The sequence below is a fragment of the Plecotus auritus genome (assembly GCF_963455305.1).
Source record: "Plecotus auritus genome assembly, chromosome: 15".
NCBI lineage: Eukaryota > Metazoa > Chordata > Mammalia > Chiroptera > Vespertilionidae > Plecotus > Plecotus auritus.
The window spans coordinates 14,598,550-14,621,469 of NC_137781.1; the positions used below are offsets into that span (position 1 = coordinate 14,598,550).

The 22,920-nt window shown below is 44.8% G+C and overlaps 1 long non-coding RNA gene across 1 annotated transcript; it reads left to right on the plus strand.

The window, feature by feature from the left end:
• Positions 1 to 1,694: 1,694 nt before the first annotated feature.
• LOC308239144 lies at positions 1,695 to 22,243 on the plus strand. Its single transcript, XR_013959702.1, has 3 exons — positions 1,695 to 1,815; positions 17,123 to 17,238; positions 18,958 to 22,243. It is a non-coding gene; the product is annotated as an uncharacterized lncRNA (long non-coding RNA).
• Positions 22,244 to 22,920: the final 677 nt, after the last annotated feature.

Sequence of the window (22,920 nt, forward strand, 5' to 3'; positions counted from 1 at the left end):
AAGGTCATTCACTTCCTCTACTGTTCTGTTTGGCACGCCTTTTTCCTAGTCAGGACAGTATCGAAGTTCCCTGCGTTCCACTGCTCCTCAGTGTTGTAAGCCACAGTCCTGTTTTTCAAGCAGGCAGTACTTCTTTGTTATAGTCCTTTATTTGTGTTTACACAAGAGTCAATTTGTGATTCAACCCCTGGGTGGTAGTGTTTCTGGATTGACCTCCAGGTCTATGAGTCCTCTCTAGCTAGTGCTTAGATTTTGTTTTCCCTGTTGCAATTAATACTGGTTTGGGGGAATGGGCTGCCCCAGAGCTGCTTCTCTCATCGTTATTCCCCACTCTGATCCCCAGCTTCCACAAAAACAACTTCCCCCTGCAGTCTCTTAAAGTCCCCAATTGGGTGATCCTATGTTCTCGGCTTTAATCAAAAACAAGGATTTAAGAGAAAAAAAGAAAAAAGAGCCAGAGTAAGTGTGCGAACTCGCGAATTTTACCCTTCAGCGCTGCGTGCAAGTCTGTGTAGTTTTTTTTCTCCCTGGCTCTAAGCAGCCAGCACACTTTTAAAATTTTGAGGCTGCCCTTTTGCACCCAGTTCAGCTATGGGTTGCTTTTTAGAGTTCCCTTCTGTTAGCAGCCCTGCAGATCCTCTTCCACATATGCGGATCACTCTAGCCCCAATGGCCGCGGATTTTTGAGGGTGCAGACTTCCCTGGATCCTCTAGCTCCCACTGTGTGCATTTCTCTCTCCTACCTGGATCACAGACCTCACGTTTACCTAGGCAAAATCTGACCTTTCCATGAGAAGGTGCAGAGCTCCTCCGAGTCCGCGTATTCACGCTGATTGGGGTCTGGTATTCCTGGGTTCGCAGCTGTTCCCTGAGTGCTGTTGTTGTAGATTCCCAGGATTTTTAGACTTCCGATAACAGCCACTTTCCCCTTCAAGATGGTGCAGTCTCCGCATCAGAGCCGGTTGCTCCAAGAGGGATTTCAGCAGCAGTGGAGGCTGCACGGTCAGGGGTGCCCTCTCTGGAAATCCCCAATAGTCCCTTGGAGTATAGATGTCCCTCAACTCACAAATAAACACTCCCCGTGCGACTAGACACTCCTTTCATTCTGTCACTCATGCACTATCTTGCAGTCTGTCTTCCTGTCGGCAGCCATCTTCAACTCTGCCCTGCATTACCTTTGAAGTGTGCCTATGGGAATGAAGCTGTGTGAGAGAAGTGTTGTTTAAAGAACTATGAGCAGCAGATTGTGAAAAGTGATGGCCTCAGCACCTTGGGAATGGGGTCAGGCTGATGAAGTGTGATGCCCTGTTTTTGGTGTCTTAGAGGAAAAATCGGAGGGACTAAAAAGCTAATTTCTGACAAGAGCAGTGTGAAATCACTCACACTCTCTTTATGACCAACATCCCTCTCTAACCTATGTTCTTGACACCCACTGTATTGATAAGAGGCAGTGTGGTGTACATGGGAGGTCCAGATCTCAGGTATCTTCTATCTGCTCCTCTGCCTTAATTATTGTGGGAAGAAAAATATCAGCAGGAAAATAAGAAGACAGTGGCTCTCATGGGATGAAGCCCTGGTATTTTCACAGATGTGAAGAGTGCAAAGAGCAGATGGGTGTGGAGGGTGGGGAGTATGACATACTTAGAATGTTATGAATGAATCTGATCATGGGCTTTACTGTCCCCATTATGACAGGATGTGAACTTTAAGGAAGTGGCCATTGCCTTCTCTCAGGAGGAGTGGGTGCTCCTTGATGAGGTTCACAGACTTCTGTTCTGCGATGTGATGCTGGAAGTGTTTGCACCTGTATCATCGGTAGGTAAGACTTTCACATTCTGCCAGTGTCCTGAGATGATGACCTCTCTTTATTTATTCCTCATCCATAGCTTTCTCTCTCCCACAGTCAGAACATTGCCTCTGCTAATTTCCCCCACTGTCCTGTCAAATGTGCTGTCCTGCCAGGGATGAGCTGGATGGGAACCCTGAGCAAAGGACTCTATAAACATCCCTAACACCTGTAACCTTAAAAAGTACAGGAAGTGTTAGGGAGTAAGGAGTTTTACAGTGAGCTTAATGGGTCCCAGCTTGTACTTTCTCTTCCTGGGAGGCTGACAGTGTCCACATGAATGGCTTCAACTTCTGCACTCCTTCTTTAAAAGGTTCTTTGTGGCAACCTGTGCCATGTTATGGTCTTTACTACATGAACTATGGGCTGTTCTTGTAAGGCCCCCATTCAATTGTTTGTAATATTCTGTTCCCTGAATACTATAGCAAGCTGGCCCAGTGCAGACTGCTCACTTCTTCATCACCTCTTCCTCTGCATTGGTGCCTCTGCAGTATTATGCAACATTGACTTGCACATGTGTTATGAGGTGCACATATGTGCTAAGTGGTCCTTGAAACCAGCTACTCCTTTATTGAATTTTACTTGGAGTAAGACGGAACCAACTTCTTGCACAGCTTGCTCCTGTCTTCTGCAAACAAGCTGTGCTGAATGCTGTTAGTTGAAGGATGAGCTGGAGCGCCATATTCTCGTCCATGTGGTTCTTGCCATATTTGTGTCATATTTATGAAGAGGCCTCCCTGTGTTGTGATCTTCATTAGCCCAGAAAGTCCCAAGAGCCTCTTATTAATCCTTCCTGCACATCTCTTATTTTCAGACAATTGCGTGGAACTAATGTGTGATGTGTAACACACTTTTGCAGTGGGACTTCCCCCTGTCACCACATTCATTTCCTTACCCTTTCTCACTTTTCAGGTTGTTGGCATAAAATCGATGGTGATGAGGCCTGTTCTGATCAGAGTGTATCTATAAAAGGAGAGTCGCAGGTCAGGTCTTCTAAGACAGCTCCAAGCACCCAGAATATCCCTCTGTGTAGACTGTGTTTCACTGTGTTAAAAGGTATTTTGCACCTGACTGGATCTTATGCAGCATATTTTGAGCAGAAAGTATTCTGTAGTGACACATGTGTTGGAGACTTTAATTTTAGTGCAAACCCTCAACAGAAACAGAGAAATGAATGTGGGCAGGGGCCCTGGAAACAAGCTATGGACAGGGCTTCCTTTGTGAGCACACCCAGCTTCTACTTATCTTCAGTGCCTTCAACCAACAGGGAGGTTGGGGAAGACTTACGATACAACTCAGAGCTTCCCAAGCATCAGTCTACTCTCAACACTGAGGAGCTACACTGTGGCAGTGAGATTTCACAGGATTTTCTTGATGGAAAATGTCATCACCAGTGGGATGAATGTGAAAATGCTGCCAGCCACAACCTGAAAGCTGTTCAATGCCCGGGTGTCTGTTCTGGAGAACTGCCTTTTGAGTGTAACAAATGTAGGAAAGTTTTTAGACGAATCTTTAACCTCATTCGACACAAGACAGTTCACACTGGTGGGAAGCCATATGAATGTAGAGAATGTGGGATGTCCTTTCTTTGAAGTTCTAACCTCACTATACACCTCAGAGTTCACACGGGAGAGAAACCATGTTGAGTGTTCTAAATGTGGGAAGTCTTTTAGCCATAAGTCTAACCTTATTAGACACCTGAGAGTTCACAGTGGTGACAAGTCATATGAGTACTGTGATGGTGGAAAATCCTTCAGGGATGGGTCTACCCAAAGGCAACAGCAGAGAATTCACACTGGAGAAAAGCCCTATAAGTGTAGAGAATGTGGGATGTCCTTTCGTCAAAGGTCCAAGCTTCCTTTATACCTCAGAGTTCACACTGGAGAGAAGCCATATGAGTGTACTGAATGTAGGAAGTCTTTTAGCCACAAGTTTAACTTTATTAGACACCTGAGAATTCACACTGGCGACAAGCCATATGAGTGCTGTGATGGTGGGAAATCCTTCAGTTATAAGTCTACCTCAAACAACACCAGAGAATTCACACTGGAGAAAAACCTTATAAGTGTAGAAAATGTGGGATGTCCTTTCCTCGAGGGGCTCAGCTCACTTTACACCTCAAAGTTCACACTGGAGAGAAGCCATATGAGTGTAGAGAATGTGGGATGTCCTTTTGTCAAAGGTCTCACCTCACTGTACACCTCAGAGTTCACTCTGGAGAAAAGCCGTATGAGTGTAGAGAATGGGGTGTCTTTTCATCTAAGGGCTCACCTCACTGTACATCTCAGAGTTCACACTGTTAAGAATCCATATGAGTGTACTGAATGTGGGAAGTTTTTAGTCAAAAATGTAGCCTCATTAGACACCTGAGAGTTCACACTGGAGAGAAGTGTTAAATGTGCAGGGAATGTTTTGTTTTTCTCACTTAGAATAACAACACTGAAGGAGACTCTTTGGGTGGGACCTTTTTTCCTGAATTTAAACCTTTTTTAATGGAACATGCTCTCTGATATATTCCTCATAAGATTCAGATAGAAGTGAGGCTTGAAGGAGCTGCATTGTACTTGCTAACAAGCCCAGACCTACTACCCGATTGATGTCACAGTGAGCATTTGTAACTGAGGAAATTTCACCTCTGCCACCTGGCTCACCTGAAGAGTGTGCATCAGTCACAAACCCTGTGTCCTCAAGGGAAATGTATTCTGTGTTCTCACTTGTGCTTGAGAAAATTATGATTACTTCAAGCTCTTGACAGGATCTTCATTCCTTTCTCTCTGACTAGGGAATGCATCTGTCCCACGGTTTTTCCAGAGAACTCATCCTAAGCTAAGGAGTGCTACCACTTTCAGGGACATTGTGGGTCTCACATTATGCTTTTGTGAATTGTTTTACTTTCTAGTTCACCAACCTGCAAATTGCTTACTGTCCTCTGTTCTGGTTTATGATCTTTAGTAAAGATGTTTTTTCTTTTGTAGCTTTTATTTTAATTTCACTCTCTGGATGATTTGATAAGAAAGTTGTGATCTATCATCATGGGGAGATGAACAAATATGGTGGATTCCCCAACTTTCAGTGCCTTGTAAAGCGTATAATAATGTCAGAAAAATCACTCTTTGCCCATTATTGACTTATTTTATACCACTGACCAAGGCAATGAAATAAAGTTTGCATAACTTTGTGGTTCTAATTTGCAGCCTGGTGCCTCTAATGTTGGTGAGGTCAGTGGTCCCCCAGAAGAGGAGTTCTTTTTTGTGCTTCTATCATTGTTCTCACATTATCCTCTGATGAGTTGATTTAGGTTCTAATTCACCAACCTGCTTGCTGTCCTCTGTTCTAGTTTATGATCTTTTAGTAAAGGTGTTTTTTGCTTTTCTACCTTTAATCTTGTTGGTTATATTCACTGCCTGGGATGATTTGAAAGGGTAATTGTGATCTGTCAGCAGGGAGAGTGGAACATATATGGTGGGGTCCCACACTCTCTGCGCCTCGGAAGGCACATAATAATGGCAAAAAATCACTCTTTGGCCAATATTGGTTTATTTTGTATTGCTGACCAAATCCTTTAAGGAAAATCTGCATGACTTTTTGGTTCTAATTTTTTTAGCCTGGTGCCTGTATTATTGGTGAGGTCAATGACCACCCAGAAGAAGAGTCCTTTGTTGTGCTTCTGTGAACAATATGAATTATATTCTCTGTTCATAGTATGTCTTACATACTGCAAAGGAGCCCTGTGCTATGTTGTATGAAATTTCATAGGCTGGTTTCATTTGTTGTTACACTGTGAAGTACAACTAATATTAGGACAAACACTGTTTTCATAGTGAGTGAGAGAGATGGCAGTGCATTGGATGAAAATTGCCTCTTCTGAACATTATCCACAAATGACCCAGTCCTGAGTCTTGTTTGTCCTTTTTGTAGCTGGAGTGATTGGTTGTGAAAAGAATGTCATGGTTTTGTGGATTCCCTGGGCCCCTGTATGTTGTTCACCTCAAGGTTATCACAACAGGCAGGAACTCAAAGCTAGAGGAAGAATAATTGTGTAATTAGTCCCAGGTTGTGTGTTTTGTGACAATTCAGCATTCTTGATGATTCTGATAGCAGTAGTCTTCACTTCTGGACAATATTTGCTGCCACAGACGCAACAGTGATTCTCTCAGGAAATGAGGAAAGAGATGGTCATCTATACGTAAAGAAAGGTAATATGCTAATTTTCCATTACGGTGTCCCAGTAATGACCAATTTGCATATTGACAGACCAGCAGGAGGCTGCACGTGCAGCAGGGGGCAGGCGGCCGGAGCCAAGTTCCCAGGGTTCTGAGGAGAGTGCCTGACAGGACCCCGGACTGCAAAGAAGGAAGTGGAAGTGGCCACGGGGAGCTCTTCCAATCCCCCTGCACGGACACCCTACACCAGCACCCCTGGGGAAATGGGGAGGTTGACCAGACGGGGAGAAGACCCAGCCTTGGGGGTAGCTGCAGCCCACACCTGTGACTCCCAATCTCTTCCCCCGCCACCTCCTCCAGGGGCACCCACAACAGTAGTATGCTGGCGACCACCCGTCAGTGCCCCCAAGGCGCCCGCGGCCCACCACTGTGGGCCCCCTCTGCTGGGCCGGGCATGCCTCTCCTCCCTACAATTCCAGACCCGGGTGGAGGCAGGCCTGAGCGACCCCCCAGGGTCAGACCTTTTCCCCCAACAGCAGCAGCACCGTCTCTGCAGTGGAAGCACGGTGAACCTCACCGGGGGCGCAGCTGAACCCGCCCTCCTAGCCCACCTGGCTCTGCGCTGGCCCATGTGTCCCCCCGCCCCCCAGGAGATTGGAGCCCCACCCTGAGCAGGTACAGCTGCGAAACAACCATGTGCAATTTAAAGGATGGCACCAAGCGGGAAGGTTTGACAGTTACTTCCCCTTCGGCCTCGCCAAACCCCTAACGCCCTGCCCCCGCCAGTGCCTCCAGGGCCGACCACCACTGCAGGGCTTCTGGCCAGAGCCCTCTCCTTGGAGGCCTGCAGAACCCTCTGCAAAGCTTCCATAGCTACAGTCCCAGGAAACGATCATGCCCTCCTCCCCTAATCAGCACCTTCTACCTGTGAGGGTGCCCGTGAGCTTAAAAATAACAATCCCTTCCCGTTTAGACATCACTTACTTGATGAAACATTTCTAGGTTTATTAGCTCAGAACATCCTCATGACAACCCAGTGAGGTAGGCAGAGAAGAGATTACAATTCCCATGTTATATGCATATGTATTCAGATCTGAAGCTCAGAGAGGAAAAGTGTCAAGCCTAGTGCTTCCCAAGGTACAGCACACACCCCACGGGAAGGGGGCAATTTGATTTAAAGTGGAGGCAATTCGAGAATGAGTTAACAGTGAAATTTTTGCATTTCTTATGATTCTAGGGGGCCTCATCTACAGCGTATCCTCCTACATAATAAAAGGCTAATATGCAAATGACCGAATTGTGGAATGACCGGTCACTATGATGCGCGCTGACCACCAGGGGGCAGACACTCAACGAAGGAGCTGCCCCCTGGTTGTCAGTGTGCTCCCACAGGGGGAGCGCTGCTCAGCCAGAAGCCGGGCTCATGGCTGGCGAGTACAGCGGCAGTGGTGGGAGCCTCTCCCGCCTTCGTGGCAATGCTAAGAATGTCCCACTGATGGCTTAGGCCCATAAGCCATGGACATCCGCCCAGGGCTCCCAGACTGCAAGAGGGCACAGGCCAGGCTGACGGACCGCCCACCCCCCAAGTGCACGAATTTCATGCACCGGGCCACTAGTGTCTATATAGAATTGCCATCTTAATTTTCTAACAACAGGGACATCTGTGTTTTTATTGGGAACCACATTTTAAAGCTTTACTTAGGTATTTGTATAACTGACATGCAATGAAAATTCCTTTTCTAATGTGTACTGTTTGGGGAGGTTGAACATATGGATAAAGCTCAGAAACCATCACATGTGAAATATGCTTCTCTGTTACTCATACTCATGGTGGGGCAAAAGTATGCTTACAATTGTGAGTATGCAAAACATAGAATTTATTTTCTTATTTTAAATAACTATCCTATATAATCCTATATAATAAAACAGTAATATGCAAATTGACTGTCACTCCAACACACAAGATGGCCACCCCCATGTGGTCAAAGATGGCTGCCCCCGTGTGGACACAAGATGGCCGGCAGTGGAGGGCAGTTGTGGGAGGTCAGGCCAGCAGGGCAGGGCATTTGGGATGTACCAGACCTGTAAGGGAGGGCAGTTGGGGGCGACCAGGCCTGCAGGGGAGGGCAGTTGGGGACGACCAGGGCAGCAGGGGAGGACAGTTGGGGGCAGCCAGGCCTGCAGGGGAGGGCAGTTGGGGGATACCAGGCCTGCAGGGGAAGGCAGTTAGGGGTGACTGGGCCAGCAGAGGATGGAAGTTTGGGGCAACCAGGCCAGCAGAAGAGGGCAGTTAGGGGTGACCAGGCCTGCAGGGGAGGGCAGGTGTGGGGGGGGACCAGGCATGCAGGGGAGGCCAGTGGGGGCAAACAGGCCTGCAGGGGAGAGCAGTTAGGGGTGACCAGGCCAGCAGGGGATGGTAGTTGGGGGGACCAGGCCTCCAGTGGAGAGAAGTTGGGGGTGACCAGGCCTGCAGGGAAGGGTAGTTGGTGATGACTAGGCCAGCAGGGGAGGGCAGTTAGTAGTGACCAGGCTGGCAAGGGAGGACAGTAAGGGGTGACTGGGCCATCAGGGGAGGGTGGTTGGGGGCGACCAGGCCTGCAGGGGAGGACAGTTAGGGGTTATCAGGCCAGCAAGGGAGGACAGTTAGGGCGACCAGGCTGGCAAGGAAGGGAATTTAGGGGTGACCGGGCCAGCAGGGGAGGGCAGTTGGGGGCGACCAGTACTGCAGGGGAGGGCATTTGGGGGTGACCAGGCTGGCAAGGGAGGGCAGAGGAGGGCAGTTGGGGGCGACCAGGTTTGCAGGGGAGGACAGTTAGTGGCAACCGGGTGAGCAAGGGAGGGCTGTTAGGGGTGACCAGGCCGGCAGGGGAGGGCAGTTAGGGGCAAACAGGCCGGCAGAGGAGCAGTTCAGCGTAGATCAGGCTGGCAGGGGAGTGGTTAGGGGTGATCATTCTGGCAGGCAGAAGCAGTTAGGGGCAATCAGGCAGGCAGGCAGGTGAGCAGTTGGGACCCAGCAGTCCTGGATTGTGAGAGGGATGACTGACTGCCATGGGATTGGACCTAAATGGGCAGTCAAACATCCCTTGAGGGGTCCCAGAGTGGAGAGGGTGCAGGCTGGGCTGAGGGACACACACATACACACACACACACACACACCCATGAACAAATTTCGTGCACCGCCCTCTAGTCTATATATATAAAAGGCTAATATGCACTGTCCCCTTGGTAGTTTGGGAATGCGGGAGTTCAGTCGCTTGCTATGACATATGCTGACCACCAGGCGGAGTCACAGAATGAAAGAAGGCTCTGGCCTGCAGCCTGCAGCTGGGGAAGGAAGGTCCCAACCGGCAGCCTGGGAAGGAATGCCCCTTCTGGCAGCCAGAGGCCCCAATTGGCCCTGGTCACTGGCCAGGCGTAGGGACCCCACTCATGCACAGATTTTGTGCATCAGGCCTCTAGTTTTATATATTTTAAAATGTATCTTTATTGATTTTTATAGAGAAGGGCAGAGGGAGAGAAACATCAATCTTCTGCCTCCTGCACGCCCACTACTGCAGATCCAGGCGGGCATGTGCCGTGATCTGGAATCAAACCAATGACCATTCAGTGAACGTGATCATGCCCAACAATATAAGACCCAGTAGCCAGGGAGACTTTATACTTTTATTATTTATTAAGAGTTGTATTATTTTCAATACTAACAACTCTAAACCTAGTTTTGCACACCCTGTATTTACCTCTTGCCCTTCTACAATCTTTCGAATTATCTAGTCCTCCATACAGCCATTGATTTACCTCCTCTTACAATAGATTAGTTCATATTTTTCATAATTTTACAGGCACCATAAGGTGTATAATTTTTAACAAGCACTGGCTTCCTTCTTGCTACACAGGTATTTTTAGATTGAACAGTAATGTTTATGTAAATAGTTAATCTTTTATTGCTAATAATATTGCATTCCATGGAAAACCACTTTATCCATTGATCTGTCTATGGCTTCGGTTATTTCCACGTTTGGGGTTTTATAAATAAAACTGCTGGGAATATCGCATTCAGTTCTTCCTACAGGTGTATGTTTTACTTATCTAACTGTTGCAGTGTCAGTGAGTGTGTTAGATTTTAAGATAGTCAGGTCTGTGATCTAAAATGGTCATTCCCTTTGCCTCCCACCCACCCACAGTAGTGAAAATTCCAGGGTTTACGTTACTCAGCCAGCACATAGGATGGTTATTTTTTAAGTAACAGGCCAGGAAATGAGTATACTGTTCACTTGTTTTTGTTTTAATAACATTTCCCTAAGAATTCTTGATGGTGAGCATTTCTTCTTGCATTAAATGACGCTGTTTTTATCTCCTTTGTTAAAATGTCTGCTCAGGATCTTTTGCCTACTTTGTCGGTTAATTTATCATTCTTACCAATAGGAGGACAGTGCAGCATCTAAGACACGTGTTTGAGTTTCACTCCTTCCTCAATGACTCAAGTGACTTCTTTGCCATACGGAACTCTTGGTTTTCAAATCTAGAAAGAAAATTGTTTTCTCTGTTTTTATCCTATGGAAAATTAATATGGAAAATTAATACCCACTCATACAATACACTTATAAGTTTAATCTGCATTATTAACATTCTCCATCAGTGTTCTTCAAGTCTAAGCATTTAATAACACATTAAGTGAAGTCTAGGTTTGTAGTATTTCTCAGTTTCCCTGGTGTAAATACTCTCATCATCACCAGGTTCAATCTGCCAAAATGATGACATGGAACATGGACATGATAACATATTTCAGTAGTACATCGTTATATTTCATTTTCAGCGTACTGATCAAGTAGCAATAGGTGTGCTCAAGAAAAATTATAATAAAACAGCTGAATTGTTGGGAAGTGGCAAGTGTTAAACATCTTTAAAAGTTTGATAAAAGTGTAAGTGATTTAAAGTATCCAATTTGAACAGAATATATATATATATATATATATATATATATATATATATGTATATATATATATATATATATATATATATATATATATCTTACACTTTTAATGATTTCAGAGAAGGTAGACAGAGCTAGAAACATCAACGATGAGATAGAATCATTGATCAGCTGCCTCCTGCATGCCCCACACTCTGTATCAAGCCTGCAATCCTGGCTTGTGCCCTGACCACAATCTAACCGGAGATTGCCTATGGTTCATATTACTCAACCACTGAGTTATTCTGGCTGGGCTAAAACACACTTTTTAACGAGCACTTTTATGTTTCCATACATGCCTGTCTCCCTGTAATGATATCCTCCTCCCCTTTTCAGTGCTTCCTAATTGGCATATGAAATTACTGCTGCAAGGACATAATCTACCTTTGTAACAGCTTATTTCAAATACATCCATATAAAGACAACACTTAGGAAACTTCATGAATCCCAGTCACAATCTGTCGTCATGGTGGTTCTGGTATCTACCTATTCTCAGATACATTAGTGACTCATTTTACTTAAAACCCCTGATAAATTTGGCCCTGGCCAGAGAGATCAGTTTATTAAAGCAACATATCAATAACGCCAAGGTTGCAGGTTCTGTCTTCACTCAGAGCCCATGCAAGAATCAAATGATCAATGTATAAAATTAATGGAACAACAAGTGGGAGTTTCTCTCCCCCCCCCCCCAATACTATCTCTCTCTAATCAATACATTTGTGTTGTTTTACCAAATGAGTCAACAAATGTGAACACCATCACAGACCAGGGACCCTGTGGGGAACCAGCCATAAGAGTTCTCATGAGGGCAGAGCACACAGTGAAGGAGAGAACAGGAGGGGAGGGGCCCCTGCTGTCAGTGTGGCGGGTGGGGAACTGGGGCTGAGCTGCACAGACACAAGTAATTATGACATCTGTGCTCCCTGAGACTAAACCCTAAGGGATTGGGAAAAGCTCTGGGCCTGGACATGGGCCTTGTGGTCTCAGCACCTTCCAGCCAGGGGTGGAGACTGAGCTATTTTGGATTCAGGTCGTTGAGGAGCCCAGATCCCTCCCAGGTGTTCCAAAGCAGCTCCTGCTACTTGAGGCCCTCAAATCAGTTCACCTACTTTTCAGCAGCCCACACACTCCCCTGAGCCCCATGGGCATTTTTGGAATCTTTCTACTTTTGCATTTCTGGGTAATTTTCCACTTTCATTTCATTAAAATTACCACCGCCCAATCTGTCCCGGAGGTAGTATGGATTCTCCAGTAAATGGTGCTGTGTTTTATTCAATGGTGAGCCCATTCTGCTATACAAGCATTTCCAGAAGGAGAGGCTTAGTCTCAACATGATACTGCATTGGGGGATCCATTACAGGTGGTCTCCCCCCTCCATAAGTTTGGCCTGTGCTGAGCAGACCCTTGCTCCTCAATGAGGTGATGGAGCCTGGACTCTGAGGGACAATATACTGTGGGATGCGAGGTTGAAGGCAGAGAGGTGGGGTGTTGGGACAGGATTGGTGATGGGGTTTCCTGTTTGCATATGGGGGAGTGCCCATTGTGTGCGTGTCCTGTGGCACACTCTGGGTGGCCCCAATTGTTTGTTTCCGTGTGTGTGTGTGTGTGTGTGTGTGTGTGTGTGTGTGGTCCTCAGGGTATTGCCCATGTCTACAGTGTGGGTCTGTAAACCTGGACATAAGCCCAGCACCTGAGTGCCCAGCAGAGGCTGCGAGTGTTCTGTACCTGCGTGTTTCTGTGCTCATGTTCTCTGTATGTTTCTCTCTGAGTCTGTGCACCCCCATCATGGGCAAGTGCATAGGCAATCTCCGGAGAGGCGTTGTAGTGGCACCTTCATCTATATCAATATGTTCCTCTTCCCCACCCCCAGGTGAGCCCCTTCTTCTCTTCCAGGCATCTGGTGTCCCTATGGAGGTCCCATCTCAAATCTCAAGGATGGATTAAGCATAGGGTCCGTTCAGAGAATCCCAGGCTGTGGGAAGGTGGGGAATTGGGGAAGACTCTGATGACAGACAGGAGATATAGAGTGTGGACTGGGAACATTTGGAAAGGACACTAGTCTCTGTGAAGGAGCTGGAGAATCCAGGATCCTTGTGAAGGAATATGAGGATGGATACATGTGGGGAAAAGCTGAGGGGGAAGACTTCTTGGCTCCGAAGTCCCCACTGGTAATGAGGAACTGGACATCCCAGGAGTGGGTGTCCCTTGCCATGTCAGACCTAGGCTGACAACTAACACAGGAAGGTGCCTGGGGCTCCATGGAGCATCACTCCTGGACTTCTGGGCTCTGGTCATCTACTGGGTGTGCATGGCTAACCCAACACGGGCCAGGAGGGAGAATTAGGACCAGTGTGGAGAACCATCCAGTGACCCTTTAGCACAGGGTCAGACACAGAACAAATGGAAAGCACAGGATCGCCATTGATGTTGTCAGCATTTCTCACCATCATCCTCACTGGGAGCACTCACCAGGGCAATGCAAAAGATAAGGAGACTTGGAAGCAGGTACTGACTGATGTTAATGGAAAAGAACAGGGATGCTGGAATGCTTGCAGCCCTGTACCCTTCGCAGTAAACATCCTTAACATGTGGGTATTCTCCTTGACCATAGTAGGGAATCCAGGCAGCCAGGGATTTACCCAAAGTCACACTCAGAATTGGTTTGAATTTGCTGCCCATGACAACTTCCCAAACTCCTTTTTGGGAAGTTCATTCCTTTGAATCTTGAAAAACCATCTCGATGAGGAGAAAGTGAACCATCCTGACTGGTCACCACTGTTATTTCCTACCAGTCCCCACTCCTCTCCTTTGCTCTTGCACAGCTCACAAGAGGTCGGCACCATATGGTCGCCCTAATGAGGCCCATCAAGTATACCAGTTCTGCTGCTGACCCCCTGAGGTTGGCTGCAGCTCTGTGATGTGCTTTGACCAATGAAATGTGGTGGGAGTGAAGCCTGTCACCACTAACAGAAGATTCTGGAACCACTGAGACTTCCCACCTTTCCTGTCCTTCTCTGATAATGTCAACAGGTACCTACCTGGTGGCTCCTCCTTTATTCCAGTCCCAGGAGAACCAGGGTGGACATGTGGTATGAACAAGAAAGATATCTACTTTACGCAAAGCCACTAAAGCTTTAGGGGTGTGAAATCTGGCTAATCCTATGAAGTAGAAACTCTACCCTCTAGGAGGCAGAAGAGCCTAGCATTAGAGGCCAGACTGCTGTGGTTAGAGACATAAGGGTTTGACTTCTGGTCCTGCCTTTTATTTACTCTACAATCAGGCAATCTACATGGAGTCTCTGAGCCTGAGTTTCCTCTCTATAAGACAGATGTTTAAACCATCTCTCGTTGTAAAAAGGATTAATGCATGTAAAGCATTGAATCCAGGGCCTGGCACCTGTAGTAAACATTCAGTAACTGTTAGCTCCATAGCTTCACAATTTGTATTGGCTACAAATATTCTAACCATGTATGGAATGTCAAATTGTTTCTTTTGTATCCTTTCAAATTTTGTTTTGAAACAAATAGGATTATGTATATTCTCTCATAGCCTTCTTTTTCTCTTACTAATGTGATATTTTTTTATTAAAATAAAAAATGGGCCTTCTGGAATGGCTCAATTGGTTGAGCATGGTCCCATTCCCAGAAAGGTTTCCAGTTGGATTCCCAGTGAGGACACAGGGAAGGGGGCCATGCGAGCTCAGTCCTCAGTGTAGGGGCTTGCAGAGGCCAGTTGATCAGTATTTACCGCTTGCTCGCTCCCTCCCTCCCTCTCTCCTTAAAAGTCAATGAAAATATTACTATATAAATCATTAGTATCTGTAGTCTTCGGAAATAATTGAAATAATACTTTTCACCTCAAGGAGCATTCTGAGCTTCACGGAATCTGAAATAATGTCTCCAAACAAAAAGTCAGTTTTAGACAACACTCCCCAGACACCTGCCACCAGCTGCTGAAGCCTAATGTTGTCAGTTCCCAGCATCACTCAGGCTCCCAAACACCAGTACTCCCAATGGTCAGTGAGTGGCTGTGAGAGAAGATAGCTTGACCCACAGGCAGACAGCGCAGGGTTCCAGGGCAAAACAAAGTCAGGTGGAACAGGCAGGGGCAGACATGGCAGTTTGAGCAAGCCTAATCACAGGAACCAAGCATGGAGAAATAAAATGCCTCTGGACTCACAGCAGGAGGCGTGGGAAACTAGAGAAGGTCTAAAATAATCAGGTGAACTGGGGCATAGAAACAGGGTAAGTGCAGGTTCCTTGCTGGGAAATAATAATAGAGGGAATCAATTAGGTGATGACAAGGATAGATAGAGAGCAGGCTTGTAGCAAATATATACCCCTAGACCACAAGTCTTCATGGGAAATTCTTTATTGGGCCACCCTCCCCACGCAGGGAGTCTGAATCTGCTTGTAATAAATTTTGCTGAAATGTTCTCTGTGGTTTCATTCTTTGACTTCTCAAGACAAGACCATGGAAAAATCTGTGGCTACCCATTACCCTTATAAACTGGCATCCAAATTCTACCTACGAGGCCTCAAACAGAATATTACACAAAAGCAAATGCACCTAGTGATGGCTGGTTTTAGCCAATGAAAGCCAGTGGAGACGCATATTATCCAGGTGAACATGGTGAGGGCGGGATTTCCTGTGTCTTTACCTGGTGGTCAGGTTGACCTCTTTGGTATGTCGCTAGAGTCAGAGGCTTCAGAGCACCAGGCCTCCTGTCAATCCAGGCATCAGAGGCTGCATCACCCTGTGCAGTGGTGTGTGTGAGGCTTGTTGAGCACAAACAGGCGGGGAATGGGGCCTCTGTGCCTCCCAGACTCCTCTCCACTTACTGAACTTGGCACAGCCTCGCCTGATGTAAACCTCCAACCTGGGATGTGGGCGCCTCTCAGGTCCTGCATCCCAGGTCACAGCATCTAGAACTGTGAGTTGATTGTGACAGGCTGCAATGCCACCTTGTAAGGACATGGTATTGTGTATGAATCAGGAGGATTTGGGAATACTGGCCTTGTTTTGTGACTAAAGTTTTGCATGAGTAGTTGTACTGTGATTTTCAGGAAACTGGGGCTATGGATGGTCCTGAACAAAAGAGGGACATTGTGTGAGGTATGGTTCTCAACTTTTCCCAAATCAGCTTAGGAGAACAGACTAGAAGAGAGGGGACAGAAGTTGGGGACAGGATGGAGAAGTCCTGTCAAAGATAAGGTACCTGGCAAGAGTATGCACTGAGGATTGAGTCCTGAAGTAATGTGGTCATCTCCAGGACATGTAGCCCCGTTGGCTGGGCAAGGGTGCTGAGCAGCCTGAGCCCATGGGTCCTGGCAGTGGTGGTCAGGCTCTTAACAAATTTTTTATTTCCACAGATTTCTACCAAGGCAGAAATGCTTAGGGGTGCTGGATTATGAGCTGATTTCAGGGCCTCACACTCTTCTGACCTCTAAAATAGCAGTGTACTTGGACTGTCCTACAGCTGTCTTAGTCCTTGGACCTGGGGACACTGGAACCTCTCGTTAACTTTCCTGCATTCGTCTTACTTTCAGATAATTGCATGGAAGCAGTGTATTATGCGGAATACACTTTTGTATTATCCCGAGAACCAATTCCAGCATGTAATACTTACAAGAGTTTCACCAAAAGGTTGGTGAAGCTTGGGCGGCTCAACAAGGGTTAGCCACATATGTAGTTTACCTGTTGGAAATAGATAAATGGAACTCCCCCCAAACCTGAATAGGATTGTTAACTGCCAGACAGCTCAGGGCATTTTATTGTGTCCTATTGGCCAAATACCTGACCAGCTGCAGGCTATTCCCCAAACTGACAATGCTTCTGTATCCTTTGATACCCTACCCTTTGAAGTGTATATCTCTATCTTGCCTTAGGACAAATTGTTTTGAATAAAAGCACAGGTCCTTGGTCAAGGAGGGAGTCTTTAGCTCCTTCAGCTGAAGATCCTCTGACCCCCAATGCCTTTCAAAATTATCTTTAGTCCTTGGATTCCTTCTTGAATCTACATGCAGCCCCTTTCTCCAGAATGCTGAACACTTTGTAAGGCTGGGAAAAGAACCCTAGCAGTATTAGATAATTCCCATGGCACCACAGTCAACATTCATTTCCTTATCATTATCTGTTTTTAGGGTTTTGTCAGAAAATGAAAGTAAGGTGGCACCTTTTGAGCAGAGTGTATCTGTGGATGGAGAGTCACCGATCAGGGCTTCTAACACAGCTCCAGCAAGCCAGAATGCCCTTCTGTGTAAGTGTTGTTTCTCAATGTTAAAATATATCCTGCACCTGACCGAGTTAGAAGCAGCATACATTGTGCAGAAAGCATTCTTCAGGGATTCATGTGTGAAAGAATTCTCTGAGTGCAAATTCTCACCAGCAACAGAGGGATGCTAGTGAAGAGAAGCCCTGGAAAGAAGATGTGGACAGGGCTTTGTTTGAGTCCAAGACCAGCTTCTCCTTACCTTGGGTGCCTTCAACCAGTAAGGAGACTTAGGAAGACTTCTCAACCATCTTGCATCATTCCAAGCCCCAGGCAACTCTTAACACTGAGGATTCACACTGTGGCAGTGAGATTTCACAAGAATTTATTGATGGAAATAGTATTCACCAGAGTGGTAAATGTGAAAATAGTGCCAGACACAACCAGAAAGTTGTTCAACAGCAGGATGTCTGCTCTGGAGAAGTGAATTGTGAGTGTAAAAATTGAGGGAATGTTTTTAGAAGAATCTTTAACTTAATTAGAAACAGGAGAATTCACACTGAATAAAAGCTCTATAAGTGAAGTGGTTGGAGGAATTTCTGTAGTAAGACACTGCTCTCATTAAACACTGGAGAAGAGCCATATGAATATATCTATTGGGGGAAGGCCTTCAGTCAAAGGTCTACCCTCATTCAACATGATACCATTCACACTGAAAAAAGAGATATGTGTGTAGTTAATGTGGGAATTCCTTCTCCTGAAGGTCTTATTTCACTAAATACCGCAGAGATAACACTGGAGAAAAGTCAGATAAGACTACAGATTGTGGTAAGTCCTTCAGTCATGGCTCTACCCTGATTCAACATCAGAGAGTTTACACTGGAGAAAAGCCATCTGAGTTTAGAGAATGTGAGATGTCCTTTCATCAAAGGTCTCTCCTCACTAACTACCACAAATTTCACACTGGAGAGAAGCCACATGAGTTTAATGATTGTGGGAAGTCCTTCAATCAAACATCTACCTTCATACAACACCACAGAATTCACAGTAAGGAGAAAAAAAGTATGTGTATCAAATGTGAGAAATCTTTCAGCCAAAGGTCTGACTTCAGTGATCACCAGTGAGTTCACACTGAAAAAAATCCATATGAATATACAGATTGTTGGAATTCCTTCATTCATAGCTCTACCCACATTCAACATCATATAATTCACACTGGAGAAAAGCCGCATGAGTGTAGCGAATGTGGGATGTCCTTTTGTTGAAGGGCTCACCTCACTAAACAACACAGAGTTAACAATGGAGAAAAGACGTAGGAATGCAGTGACTGCTGGACGTTGTTCAAATGAAGGTCTCATGTCACTGAATGCCTCAGGGTTCATACTAGAGACAAAAGGTTTAAAAAATGTGTGTGTGAGAAGTCTTTTAGGTGCTATATTCACCCCTTAACCACAAGAGAGTTTACACTAGAGAAAAGCTGTGTTGGTGATTGTGGGAAGTCCTTTAACCAAAGATCTAAGCTCATGGAACACCATGGAGGTCACACTGGGGAAAGATCTCATAAGTGTAGTGAATGTCAGAAATCTTTTAGCCACAAACCTAGCCTAGTTATACACCTGAGTTCACCCTGGAGAAAATCTTAAATGTGCAGGGAATACTTTATTTTTCTCACTTAGAATAATATCACTGAAGGAGATTCTTTGTGACACATTTACCTGAATTTAAGTTCCTTTTAATGAAACATACACTCTGTTTGATTCATCATAGGTTTCAGATGAAAGTGAGGCTTGAAGGAGCTGCATTGCACATGCTAACACGCACAAACCTACTACCTGATTGATGTCACAGCGAGTATTTGTGGCTGAAGAGATTTCACTGCTAACACATGGCTCACCTGAAGAGGGTGCATCAGTCACAACCACTGTGTGCTCAGAGGAAATGTATTCTGTGTTCTCACCTGTGCTTGAGAAAATTATGATTACTCTGAGCTCTTGTCAGTATCTTCATTCCTTTATTCCTGATGCAAGCTTCATCCAGAGTGCTTATCCTCAGCTAAGAAGTGCTACCTCTATGAGGGACATTGTGGTTCTCACAATATGCTGTGATGAATTGTTTCAGGTTCTAATTCACCAACCTACAAACTGCTTGCTGTAGTCTGTTCTGGTTTATGATCTTTCAGAAAAGGTGTTTTTTCTTTTGTACCTTTAATTTTGTTGATTATATTCACTGCCTGGGGTGACTAGAAAGGAAAGTTGTGATCTGTCAGAATGGAGAGGTGAACAGATATGATGGGGTCCCAAACTTTCTGTGCTTTGGAAGACACATAATAATGGCAGAAAATCAGTTTGTCCCATATTGGCTTTTCTGAATTGCTGCCCATGGCCTTAAAAAATTGTCTTCTTGACTTTGTGGTTCTAATTTTCAGCCCAGTTCCCCTATTATTGGTGAGGTCAGTGGTCACCCTAGAAAGGAAGCCTTTGTTATGTTTTTGTGGACCATCTTAATCATAGTCTCTGGTCACAGGATATATTACATAATTCTCCACAATGTTTAGGGGAATTCTTCCCCACATACTGTAAAGGAGCCATGTGCTGTAATGTATGAAATTTCATACCCTGGTGTCATTTTTTTATAACTCTGAGGTTTATATGGAACCACCACTAAGACATACACACTGTAGTCATAGTGAGTGGTAAAGATTGCATTAGATGAAAAGTGCCTCTTATGAATGTATCCCACAAATGAGCAATGGTTGTGGCTTTGTAATCTTTGCATACAGACATTCTCAGGTCTTCCATAATGTTCCTGTGGCTGAAGTCATTGGCAGAATAAAATAATCTCACAGTTTTTTGGATTCCCTTGGACCATCTAGGGCAGTGGTTGGCAAACTCATTAGTCAACAGAGCCAAATATCAACAATACAACGATTGAAATTTCTTTTGAGAGCCAATTTTTTTAAATTTAAACTTTATAGGTAGGTACATTGTTATTAACTTAATTAGGGTACTCCTAAGCCGGCCTTTGGTAAAACTCAAGGGGCCAAAGAGCCGCATGTGGCTCGCGAGCCGCAGTTTGCTGACCACAGATCTAGGGCATGCACCTCAAGGTTTCCTGATCACAAAATCTCAAAGCTAGAGGAAGGATAATCCTGTACTCACTGCAAGGATGTGTCTTTTGTAACCAGTTAACAACCTTGTTCATTCCGATGGCAATAGTCTTCACTGCTTGCAATATTTGCTGCCAATGAGGCAAGAGTGGTCCTCCCAGGAAATTAGGAGAGAGATGGTAGAGCACATACAGGGTTGCCATTTTAATTTTCTAGCAAGACAGAGATATCTAGGTCTTCATTTGGTAGCACTTTTTAAGGTTTTATTTTGGTACTAGAGGCCCGGTGCATGAAAATTCCTGCACTGGAGGGGGAGTCCCTCAGCCCGGCCTGCCCCTCATAGTCTGGGAGCCCTCAGGGGAGGGAGGTGACCCGGTAATCAGGAGAAGGTGATGCTCCATCACACCTCTGCTGCTGCCACTGCTGGCAGCCTAAGCCTTGGCCAGCCCTGGTTACCTGAGCCTCGGGCAGCCCTGGGCAGCTGGGCAGCTGCCATCCGAGGCTTGCCTGCACCTTAAGACATCCCTGGGCTTCTGGGGGACTGACGGGCCTGTCACCCCAGCGGGGCTGAGGGTGCTGGGCGCCGCCATCTTGTGGCTGTGGGCACTTCCATCTTTGAGGGCATGGCAGTCGATTAGCATATTCCCTCCTTCTGGCTGTGGGCACCGTCATCTTTGCTACAGCATGAAGGTCAATTAGCATATTCCCCTTTTGTTAGATAGGCTATTTATAAGTGACATACAACAAAATGCACTTTTCTAATGTGTACTATTTGTTGAGCGTGGACAAACGGATCAAACTATAAAACCGTCACATGGGAAATAAATGTATCTCTCACCCATATACAGGTTAGGGCAGGGGTGGGCAAACTTTTTGACTCGAGGGCCACAGTGGGTTCTTAAACTGGACCGGAGGGCCGGAACAAAAGCATGGATGGAGTGTTTGTGTGAACTAATATAAATTCAAAGTAAAGGAGCCGGGGGGAGAGCAAGAGAACCCTCCGCTCTTTCTGCTCCGCGGGCCAGATAGAACAGCCGAACGGGCCGGATACGGCCCGCGGGCCGTAGTTTGCCCACGGCTGGGTTAGGGCAAAAGCAGAGTTACAGAAGTGAGTATATAAAACAAAGAGCTTATTTTCTATTTTAAATAAATATTTTATATGTTTAAAATATATTTATTGATTTTTTAAAAAGAGGGAGGGAGAGAGTGAGAGAGAGAAAGAACTGGTGATATGAGAATTATCAAATAGCTTCCTCTTATGCACCACCTACAGGGCATCCAGCCAAGTATGTTCCCTGTCCTGGAATGGAAGCAGTGACCTTTCAGGGCAAGGGATGGTGCCCAACCAACTTAAGTACAATGGCCAGGGGAGAGTTTATACTTGTATTATTATTTATTTATTTTTGAATTAATTTCCATACAACAACTCTAAAGCTACTTTATCACACCCTATATTTACCTTCTGCCTTCCCCATCCCTAAATGCATTAATTAATTTTCCTTCCTTTACAAGATTAGTTCATATTTTTCATAAAATTGTAAGCACTATAAGGTGTGTAATCTTTAACAAATATTGGTCTCTTTCATGCTACAAAGTTATTTTGAGATTGAACACTAGTGCTCATGTGAAATGTTATTTTTTATTGCTGAGTAGTATTGTGTTCTGTGTATTAACACTTTATCTATTGATCTGCCTATGGTTTTTGTTATTTCCAGATTTAGGGTATTATAAATAAATTTTCTGGAAATACTGTGTTCAGTTATTTATATAAATGTATGTTTTACTTATCTAAATGTTACAGTGTAGGTACATGTTTTGCTTTTGAAGACATGCAAAGCTGTGATGTAAAATGGTCATTCCCTTTGCCTTCCCAGACACACACAATAATGGAAATTCTAGTTTTTCTTTAACCCTGTAAACTATGCTATGTTTAATATTTTAAATTGTAGGCCAAAAAATCAGTTTAGTGTTAACTTGTTTTGTTTTAAATACATTACCATAAGAAATTTTTATGGTGAGAATTTCTTTATGCATTTATTTACACTGTCTTTATCACTTGTTGAAAGGTCTGATCAGAAACTTTAGCAATTTTAAAATGAATTTGGGATTTAACCAATAGGAGGACAGTTCAGCATTTAAGCCATCTCTATTCACTTCATCCATTCCTTAAGGACTCAACTGATTTCTTTGCCATTTGGAACTATATGTTTTGAATACTGGAAGGAAAATTGTTTTTCTCAAATTTTATCTTATGCACAATTTAATGCCCACTTGAATGATACACTTTTAAGTTAAATCTATTTTGCCAACAATCTCCACCATTCATTTCAAGTCAAAGCATTCAATAGTAAATTAAGTGAAGTTAAGTTTTGTACCTTTCTCAAATTTTCTGGTGGTAAATACTCTCATCATGATCAGTCTCCAAATGACAAAATGTTGGCACTGAACATGGGCCTGCTAGGATATTTCAGTAGCACATCATTATATTTTATTTCCAACATGCTGATGCAGTAGGTACAAATATACTCAAGAACATTCATGATAAAATAGTAAAATAATGGTAAGTGGCAAGTTTTAATCATTTTTAAACATTGATTTAAGTGTAATTGATTTAAAATATAAAT